The 11,058-nt window shown below is 40.9% G+C and overlaps 1 long non-coding RNA gene across 1 annotated transcript; it reads left to right on the top strand.

The window, feature by feature from the left end:
- The first annotated feature begins 1,024 nt into the window (after window positions 1-1,024).
- On the top strand, window positions 1,025-9,389 carry LOC113922918. The gene is made up of 3 exons (XR_003520109.1): window positions 1,025-1,116; window positions 9,018-9,080; window positions 9,243-9,389. It is a non-coding gene; the product is annotated as an uncharacterized LOC113922918 (long non-coding RNA).
- Window positions 9,390-11,058: the final 1,669 nt, after the last annotated feature.

The following is an 11,058-nucleotide window of genomic DNA, read 5'->3' as shown; positions in this document are numbered from 1 at the left end:
AGTCTTCGATAGGGAACTGCTGAATCGGCACCGAGGGCACCTGCACGCCTTCAGAAAAGAAGCATTTTATACAGATCTTTTTCCAAGCTGGTATTCTTTAAATGGTGAAGCTCCTACTGTAAACACTCTGGGCCATTTTGGGTTTTTTGTTTATTTGGGAGGGTTGTGGTTTTGGTTTTTGGTGGCATTTTGTTAATCAGGATTCTTTTATCAGCTATTATGGCCATATTTTTCAACTCATACTGTAAACCGTGGAACAATAATATTCTTTATAATGAACTGAGGCACTCCAAAAGCTTGAATTATTTTCTACATTATCACAAATGAAGACTCTACCCATGGGGAGCTTATATTCTAGTAGGAGGAGGCAGAGAATAAACAAATATATAAATAAATGGTAATAAGAATCTATTGGCCTACTTCTTCCAGACCATGGACAGAATGGACAATGACTTAGAAAAGCATCGAAAGAAATGAAAAACAGGGCGTGTTTCTTGAAATGAATGAATGAATGACATAACAGGTATATCCTAACATAACACCTGGACAACAGTGAATGAGCTGACTCTCCCTTGGGACTGCCCACCACCGGATCTTGTATCACAGCTTCCCAGGAACACCCTTGCCTGCATCTGGTTTAGATGGGCTTGATTCCCACCCTGAGCTACTTTCTCTCCCTCAGCCTGAACAGAGATTCTCTAATTATCCACAAAGGCATTAAAACTCTACTCACTTTATTTATGCTCTCTTCTCTGTGATGGAAAGGAGACTTCCCTATTGATTGGGATCGTTAGAAATTCCTCAGGGAGACAAGGACACATTATGTCCTTCCCGTGTGTTAATGGGGATTTACTGGAAGCCTCTGGGGAGCTATATTTATATGCACAGTTCCTGTTCTAGAAGGGTAACTATCTGCAGTGTTTACAGTGTGCTGGCCCTTCAGAAATGGTCTCCAAGTGATTTTAAATAAATAGAAGTGAGTTAGATGCAGTGTTGCCAAAGCATGTTATTTATTCTGGGTAGGCTTCCAAGGGAAAGCTGACTTAATGCTGTGTTGAGCTCCCCCCTTCACAAGAAGAAAGTTTTCCTGGGAGGCTGGGTGAAGACCGCAGAATAGTGAGTAGGGAGGGGCAGAGGAGGATATCCTTGGCCACTGGGGGGTTTGTTACTGTTCATAAAGCAGATGAGGATAGGGGTGGGGCTTTTACAAATCCTCCAAGTTCTGGAATTAAAATTAAGGGACTGTTACCCTTGGGAACATAGGATGGTGTGGAACATTAATTAAAGTGAAGAGACATTTGGAGTATTTCAAGCAAGGCTTCTTAACTTGGGCTTTGTGGTTTGGCCTGGGAGAGAGGTAGTCTTTTATTCCTTGAAAATACAAGCAAAATGTTGTTCATGTGAGCACACGTGTATTCCTCCGGGGAGAATGTTCTTAACCTTCATCACGCAAAGGGATCTGTAAGAAACCACTTTGTTCTTCTCTCGTTCCCTTGGGCATGGCTGCTTCTATATTCCCTGACATAGATTTCTCTTCCAGGTTTACACTCTTCTTTTTATTTTAACTTGAGCTACTTTTCAGAGAGAATTAAAAGAGAAAGACCTACTTTACCTAACGCACCAGGTTTCTGAGAATGTGAAGACACTACGGGTCTCTTCTCCCCTTTCCCTTTGTCCTTGTCCCCATGACTTCCCTTGCCTTCCAGACTGTGTGCCCCTGAGACCTTTTCTGGGAAAGGGCCCCCTCTCCTGGGAATGGTGCCCTCTGGCATCAGTGAGCTCACTACTGCCCCTCTTTTCTGGGCTGTTTTCCAAGAAAGTGGATGGAATGTTACATGAAGCAAAGGTTATTTGCATTCATATTTGCCACAATCTGGAAGGCTCTCAGTCTGTGAGGGATTGCTATCAAGGCTGTGGGGCGGGGGGGGGGAAATGTTTTCGTCCAACTACCTGGCCTATTTTTAAATGAGAAACAAAGACTAAAGCAAATAGAGTTAGAGATCTGTAGAATTGAGAAACAATCATTTCCGATGTCCAACTCAATACAATAATCATTCATTCATTCATTCATTCAGTAAACTTTTATTTAGAACCTACTCTGTGCTGAGTATGGGGGATACAGTGACAAACAAGACAAAGTATAAAAAAATTACTCATGATCTATTAAAAGACGATTAAGAAGTTTTAAAAATTGGTTAGGTACTATAATGGGGGTGAACTGAGGGTGATATGGGACCTGAGATATTTTGCTTTTTTTGATGGTATTTCAGGTGGGTGGTCACTGAGATTTTGCCCGGATGTTCTTGGTTATTGAAGCACCTGTCCCAGCTTTAAAATACCAATTCTTCCTTTGACTGAGCTGAATTGCCTCTTGGTTACAAGTATATTGAGTATGAATACCCCAAGGGTCAGGGTAGTGTACTAATTGAGTGAAGTGAGCTTAGTATTGGTTTATATTTTCAGTAATACTTTGCATATTGAACACATGAAAATACTTTCCTCTTTTAGAGGAAATATGCCTCCTTCTATTTTTCTTCTTGAGACAGTCATTTTGGCCTGTGTTTTGATTTACTGTGTTTAATAGTAATATAGACCCTCAAAATATTCCACTGTTCTTTTTACTGTGAGAAGAACAGTAACGCATGAATAATGATGAGTGACAGCTTTCAGTTGGAAACACAAAAGGATTTACAGGGACTATGGCAAATCAGGAACACTTGCCTAATCTAAATTAGTGTCCAAATAAACTATGCAGCTGGCCCAGTGTAGCTAGTTCTTCTGATATGAGCAGACAAATCAGAAATAAGATTTTTTTAATGTAAAATCTGACTTTTACATGTTGGCATATTAAACATAATGGCTAATCAAAATAACTTCACAGACTAGACCTGACCCCAAGGCAGTCCATTTGCCACATCTGAATAGACAATGGTCTCAGTAACTCCAAAGAAAAAACTTACCCTTTGGGACTTAGAACAAATATATTTCTTCAGCATTTCATTCATTCAATTCGTTCATTCATTCATTCATCCATTCATTCATTCATTCTTCCATGTCCTCATGCCAATATTTATTGAGGGCATATTATGAGCCAAGCATAGTGCCAGGCACTGAGTATATAGATAAAACTATGATAAAGACCCTACCTTCAAAGAATTTGCTTTTATTTCCATCTTTAATCTTCCCTATGCTGAGCCTTTTACCACACACTTGGAGCCCTGGAGAGTGCCTGCTTCCCCTCATCATCACCAGATTTCAAGAGAAATGTTTAGTTAGTCTGGCAGACTTAGCCTGAAGTATAAAAGTCTTGATTTGGCTGCCATGAAGGAACTGAGCCTAAATTCTCTTCTCTGAGGAAAGGGACCTTGGATTGTGCCTTTCTCTCCAGGGCTTTTCTGATTTCTGGAGCCATCCCCTCACACATGGGCCTTCCTGATAGGGGATGGGGAGGTTGTAGTCGCTCCTCCCAGTCACACAGCCCACCGCCCTTTCTCTATCTTCTCTGGGTGGGCCGTACAGTGGGTTATTCACACCATGGCCTAGTCTGGGTTAAGTCTCACTTCAGAGCAGATCTTACCCAGCATTTCATTTTTTTAGCCTTTGGTGGGACCGTGATTACCTCCATTTATTTCAGTGGGAACAAAAATGGAGTGGACAACAAGCCCTCTTTTCTATTCCAATAAATGGATTTGTTATACTATAGTCTGAGATGTTAAAAATCTATAGGTTATAAGTGGTGGTACATCAAGTGTTTAGAATTAGCATGTATCATCACCAAATTACAAATCCACCATAATTAGTTCCGAATATTCCCGTGGGGATGGAAATAGAGTGGTCAACAAGATCTCTGTTCTATTCTTTTTAGATTGATTTGGTAGAATACAGTTTAGGGTGTTTAAATTTCTGTAGGTTGTAAGTTATGTGAGTAATCAGGAATTCTGTAACTTATATTTAATATAATTCTGTAATTATATTCTAGGTGTACCATGAAGCCCAAGGTATCCAGATCTAGTTCAGTAACAAGCCATGTCATTATAAGTGTCTATTCTGTATACCATTCTCACTTTTAGAAGTGAAATCATTTCTAAATGAGCTGATCTTTAACTTTTTTTTTTTGAAACTATGGAATATCTCCCTAGAAAAATGCATACCTACCCAGTATTATGAATATAACTTCAGGGATATATGAAATTGTAGCAGGTAAAAAGAACAAGGGTGCAATGTCGTAACTACAGAGCTATTGGCCTTCACTCAAAACGGGAGGAACAGATGAGTGTGGCCCCCGCTGAAGGGAACAGCCCCACTTCCTTATATGGAAAAAATTTTAAAGGTAAAAGAAATTTTTGCAGCCTTGAAGAAATTTTTTAAAAATCTTTTTAAAAATACACCTAGAAGTACATATTTTACCAAGCTAATAAATATGCACTGAAAAAAATAGAAAATGAAGATAAATCATCCCCAAATAAAATTATTTATAGTCTCAAAGCCAAAGAGAACTGCTGTTAATATTTTAATATTCGTCTTTACAGACTTTTTCTTTCTTTCTTTTTTTAAAAGATTTTATTTATTTAACAGAGAGAAAGAGAGCACAAGTGGGGGGGGGGATCGGCAGAGGGAAAGGGAGAAGCAGACTCCCTGCTGAGCAGGGAGCCCAACATGGTGCGCAATCCCAGGACCCTGGGGATCATGACCCGAGCCAAAGGCAGATGCTTAACCAACTAAGCCACCCAGGTGCCCCTTTACTGACTTTTTCTATGTACATACACATTTTTACTAAAATAATTATAGTGATGATAATTACTTACAATTATTGAGCATTTAATATGTTCTAATCATGTTAGATGCATTGGCTTAGTTAAACCACAAACAACCTTATTAGATAGTTTCTGTTGTTTAATCTATTCTATATATGGTAGATTTGAGGCACAGAGAGGTAAAGTAACTTGCTTAGCATAAACAGCTAGTAAATGCCAGAATCGTGATTTGAACACTGGGAGCCTGACACTAAAGACCATGCTCTCATGGTGTAAATACTGTTTAGAAATCTGCTTATTCACTTAAAAATTTATTTTGAGCAACTTCCCATGTCGCTAAAAATTATATACCTACATCATTTTGAAACAATTGTGTAGGGTTTATTGATAAACATGTATTCTTATTTATTTATCCAATGCCCTATTGCTGATATCCAACTACTTCAACTTATAGATTTTAAATAATTCATGATGTACACTCCTGAAGTTAAGTCTTTGCTTATCTACTTAGTGGTTAGAATAGAGTTAAATTGCTAATAGACCTTAGATTTACAAATTGTAATCCACATTTCTTCTTAAATTAAAAGAATTTTAAACTTGATTTTTAGAAGTGTGGACCAGTGTCGTGTTGAGGAATGTTTCCAACCTATGGCTTCTTACATCATCTCATGCTCAGTTTATTTCTGGGGACCAATGCACACTGGTGAAAGAGACAGACATCACGGTGTTTGGGTGTGTTTGGCTTGTGACCTCTTTTCCCCATTCCAAAGCAAGAGAAATCCTTATTTTCCTATTTTTTGAAAGATTTTATTTATTTATTTGAGAGAGAGAGAGAAAGCACACAAGCAGGAGGAGGGGCAGAGAGAGAGGGAGAGAGAGTATCTCAGACTCCAAACTGAACACAGAGACTGATGCAGGAATCGATCTCACAATCCTGAGATCATGACCTGAGCTGAGATCAAGAGTCTGATGCTTAACTGACTGAGCCACCCAGGCACCCCTATTTTCCTATTTTTATATCAAGTAGCAGGAAGAATGTACAGAGACATTTTCTTAAAACACTGGATTTCAAATTTTCATTAAAAATATAGTAATAGGGGAGCCTGGGTGGCTCAATCGGTTAAGCCCCTGCCTTCAGCTCAGGTCATGATCCCAGGGTCCTGGGATGGAGCCCCATGTCAACTCTCTGCTCAGCAGGGAACCTGCTTCTCCCTTTCCTCCCCGCTCATGCTCTCCCTCACTATCTCTGTCTCTCTCTCTCTCAAATAAATACATAAAATCTTCGAAAAATATATAGTAATAAACTGGGTGCCTGGGTGGCCCCTAATTCAGTATGAGAGTTAGGTGTAATTATGTCTTTTAAAGCTCTATCTTGTATCCTGTGTGATTTGGCTTCAGGTAAGTGATCACAGAAGGAAAGCTCTTGTGTTCGTCACACGCCATAATCACATGGATCTGTCTCGTGGCTGAAGATCTACCGATGCGAAGCCCCACACTCTGCCCTGAGCTCATTTTCCTCACCCCCAGATGCTGCAGCCTCTTCCAGGGCATCATCCGACCTACACTTTCCTTATAGCTTTCTTAGACCCTCCTACTCCTTCCCCATGTGGAGCCCCTGGGCGGGTACTTCTGGTGTGACAAGAAGGCAATGAGGCAAATAGTAATTATCAAAGACACCAGTCATTAAGCCTGTTAGAACTAATGACATCAGTAATTAAGCCTATTAAAATGCCACAAACCACACAGGAAGATCAGTTGATACTTTTTAGTCACATGCTATATTCAAATAAGAACTTTATTTAGCAGCCTATTTTCATTTTTAAAAATTAAGCATATGCATTTTTACCTGTAGGCTATTAATGATGAGAATGACTAAGACATATTAGAAGTTTGAGCACATACTGCAATTTTCTTCCTCTATTAACTCCATAAATAGCAGCCATGTGACGTGAAGACTTTTAAGTTTTTAATGGCAGTAATTATAAGGCCTTATCTCTTTTGAACTTTTTCTTTGTTGCAGTTCATTTATTCTCCTGCCTTGTTAGATGAACAATTTTATCTGAAAAAAAAAACTTAAAAAAAAAATCCTGTCTTTATTCCCCCTTGTCGTGAAGAAGACAGACGTGCTCTTAAGTGGCAAAAAGCCGGGACGAGTCATTACATGCTGATCACCTTCCTGCCGGGGCCTGTGATCCTTGGAGACCGTTGAATAGCCTGGTGCTCTGCCAGTTCCCTGTAAATCCCAGAGAGGGAAACAGAGGCAAGGAGCCCCGGTAGCACTTTGGCCCAAGCTCACGCCAAGCATGCATTTGACTGCAAAGGCCAAATAGTGCCTGAGAGCCGTGAGTCAGAGGACCTCTCCTCATCCTATATGAGAATACTTTGCTCTCTTTAGTCCCCACCAATGCAAGTAATTGCATCGTCTGCCTTACTTTGCAGAGACCCACCCCTAAAGCCCTCTCGTTTCCACTCCTTTCTTGTATCCACCTTGTCTCTGCCTCCTAAATTTCCTTCTGTTTTGCCTCTCTGACAACAGAAGGATGAGACAACTGACTGCAGATGTGCTCTCTCATTTGGTCGGGACAGAGCTATTTTAATGTCCCCGTTAAAATTGTCCCCACTAAAGTCTCATGTCCTCCGGCCTCAGCACTCTCCAACCCCCACTGTTACCTACACTCCTTTCTCTCCTCTTTACCCCGTCACTGGTGAACCAGGCGTTTCTCAAAGAGGATGATTGTCTCTTGTGTTCTCCTGATTAATCCTTCTTGACCTTCTTCATAGTGAAGTAGCACAAGTTTTATGGAAGGAATAATACTGCTTGTATCTGGTTCAGAAAGCCTATAACTCATTGTTTCAAATTCTGTGTCTTTCAAAACATTTAATGCTTATACCCAGCAACTCTGCATACATGGATGTTGGGGAACGTCATTAAAAAGATGTGACTGCTGATTAGTCCATGAGCTGGCCCCAGGCACTCGGAGCCTCCTCATTCCCTCCCCCGTCCTTGGAATGTGCGTTCCACTTGCCTTTCCATCTCCCAGAGCCTGCTTCAAGGACATCACCTTGCGCTGGTGATGTGGTGCTGAAAACACCTGCACGGCATACATGACTGAGCCCGTTTAGGGCCTTTTTATAAACTTTTAAGATTTGGAGGGTAGGCATGGGGATCCATTTGTCTTACTGCTGGCCTAAAACAAGCCTCAATGGAAGTTCCCTCTGCTATTATTAAAACCGCCACCTACCAGCCTTGAGTGGCCTGCCTCTTCCTTCAGTCTCTCCCTGCACTCCACATATGTGGGCAAGTTGCAGATTAAACCAGGAAAGCTCCAGACAGTCCTGTGACCCAGTGGAAGCATTCATTCATTCATTCATTCATTCAGTATGTACCCTGTGTGGGGGCGCCTGGGTGGCTCAGTCGGTTAAGAGCCTGCCTTCGGCTCAGGTCATGATCTCAGGGTCCTGGGGTCGAGTCCCACATCAGGCTCCCTCCTCAGCGGGAAGCCTGCTTCTCTCTCTCCCTCTGCCCCTCCCTGTGTGTGTGCTCTCTCGCTCTTTCTCTCTGTCAAATAAAATAAATAAATAAAATCTTTAAAAAAAAAAATGTACCCTGTGTGTCTGGCACTTTACTGGATATTAGGGATAAAGCCAAATACAAGGTAGATACAATTCCTGCTTTCAAAGAGTTTGTAGTCCGATGGAGGAGGCAGATGTCACATAGTAGTTATAGTACAGTTGATTATAATTGTGGTAAGTGCTATAAAGGGAAAGTTCAGAATGCCATGAAAGTATCTAACAGGGAGACTGGCCACTAACAGTTCTTGTTTCTGGAGTGCTGACCACATACCATCCAAGTCTCACAACAACCCTGTAAGACAAGGGCTGTCCTATTTTCAATTTACAGAGGGAGAAACTAAGGCTTAAAGAGTAACTGGCCCAAAGTGAACCAGCTAACCAGGGATACAGCCAGGGACCCAAGTTTTTGTGACCCTGTAGACTATGTCACTACTCTGCGTGCACCTCCACCTCCCGTGGAAGGTACACAGGACAAGAGCCAGGAGACTTCCTAGCACATCTGTACCATGAAATGGTTAGGTTCGATCAAGCTTTTAGTGTTTGGGGGTCATGGGCTTAGGGCATGGGCAGGCGAAAGGTGGCAAACCTTTGAGATAGTCGTCTCATAGACAGTGAATCTACACAGGTTCTATGACTGCTTCGATGAACAGAAAATGACAGAAGTTTCACTGTTTCATCTCCATTCCATAGGAGACTGGCAGCTACTACTTCCTGCCTCTTGGAACGCTCATTCTGAGGGAAGCCAAACACGAGGTAAGAAGTCCGAGCACTCTGAGACTGCCATACTGTGGAAGGGCTGTGTTGAGAGAGAGAGAGAGAGAGAGAGTGAGAGAGACCCCTAGCCGGCCTTAGCTGTTATAGTCTTCACAGCCCAGGCTCTCAGAGAGAGTGAAGAAACCATGTTGGTCATTCCAGGCCCGCAGATTCAGCAAGGAGAAACTTTGAGGAAACAAGCTGACAGCTGGAACCAAAGCCCTAGGCATGAAGAGCATGCACAGCTATTCGAGCCACTCCGGGTGACGTTCCGATTCCCTTTGTGTCCTGCCTGAATTCCTGACTCAGCTCTGTGGGCCTAATAAGGTGGTTGGTGTTTTATTCCACTAGATTCGGGGGTGGTTTGTTACACAGCAGAGAATCTCCTTTGGGGATCTAATGTAAGCAGTAGACCCTCTTCTAGAATGATGCACATACGTACATGCAAATTTACACCAAATCTTAGTGTCTACCACCTCCCCCCCCCCCCCCAGTTTATCTGCTGATTCTGGACAAAGTGCCCCATCACTGGACAATTTCTGACACCTTCAGTTTTATGATTCAGCCCATGGGAAAATAAAACAAAAGTAAAAACAAATGCTAGATACACTTCAACCAATAACATTTATTCCTAAATTAAATTCAGGCTGCAAGAATGAAGTGGGATTTCTTTACCAGACATCTTTTGAAGACATTTTTAATGAAAGTTCATTCTTTTTTTTCTTTTCTTTTTAAAAAGCGATCATGTAATACCTAATACAAAGTAGGAAAAAAACCTCCAAGCTCATAGATACAGAGAAGAAATTGGTGGTTGTCAAAGGCAGGAAGTTGGGGGTGGGCAAAATCCGTGAAGGGGGTCAAAAGGTACAAGCTTCTAGTTATAAACTAGATAAGCCACAGGCTGTAATGTGCAGCATCGTGGTTATAGTGAGTAATACTGTATTGTGTGTTTGAAAGTTGCTGAGAGAGTAGGTCTTAGAAGTCCTCATCACAAGAGAAATTTTTTTGTAATTATGTATGGTGATGGATGTTAATTAGACTGATTGTCATGATTATTTTGCATATATATAAGTATGCAATCGTTAGATTGTATGCCTGAAGCTAATATAATTTTATATGTCAATTATACTCAAATAAAAAAATATAAAATCTTTAAAAACTTATGACATAAGGCCTAACACAAAGTTCGAAGAAAAACACAGCAAGCAAACACCTGTGTTCCCACCGCCCAGCCCTATCAAGTCTTGACACTGAAACATATCGACATCATTTTTTAAAAAATTATAGATACCTTTTAAATCTCTTCTACTACTTCCTGCATCCCTCCCTAGTAATAACCATGATCCTGAATTTGCTGTTTATCACTCCCATGCATATTTTATTACTCTTACTTTTAAAGTATATAACCATAAGTAACAAGTGGCGTTGTTTGACTCAATTTCAAACTTTGAAAAAATATTATCAGTATATTTATCACTGTGTAACTTATTTTTTTCCAAATCCACAGTAGATCTTTGAGGTTTACCCATGTTGATACACATAGACAAAATTCATCAATTGTAGCTGTTGTATAATGTTTCCTGTCCAAAATTTGTTTTCTATTCTCCTGTGAGTTATTTAGGTTTTTTTCCACATTTTTGCTATTACAAACTATGCTATCATGGTGCATAGTGTCCATGTGCATGCAGATGAGTTTCTCTACAGCGTGCACTTAGAAGTGGAGATACATGGAAAACCCATGCCCTGTGTACCATATTTGGAGAAAATACTCTTTTGAATGGATGTGGCAATTCACAGACACACCAGCAGTAAGGCCACTCTGTCCACACCCTGTGTACCATATTTGGAGAAAATACTCTTTTGAATGGATGTGGCAATTCACAGACACACCAGCAGTAAGGCCACTCTGTCCACAACCTCACCAAAACTCAGTAACGTCAGAGTTGTTAACTTTTGTTAATCTGATGGGTATGAAGCT

Source organism: Zalophus californianus, chromosome 9 (genome assembly GCF_009762305.2).
Source record: "Zalophus californianus isolate mZalCal1 chromosome 9, mZalCal1.pri.v2, whole genome shotgun sequence".
Lineage (NCBI taxonomy): Eukaryota > Metazoa > Chordata > Mammalia > Carnivora > Otariidae > Zalophus > Zalophus californianus.
This window is presented reverse-complemented; position numbering and strand designations above follow the sequence as displayed.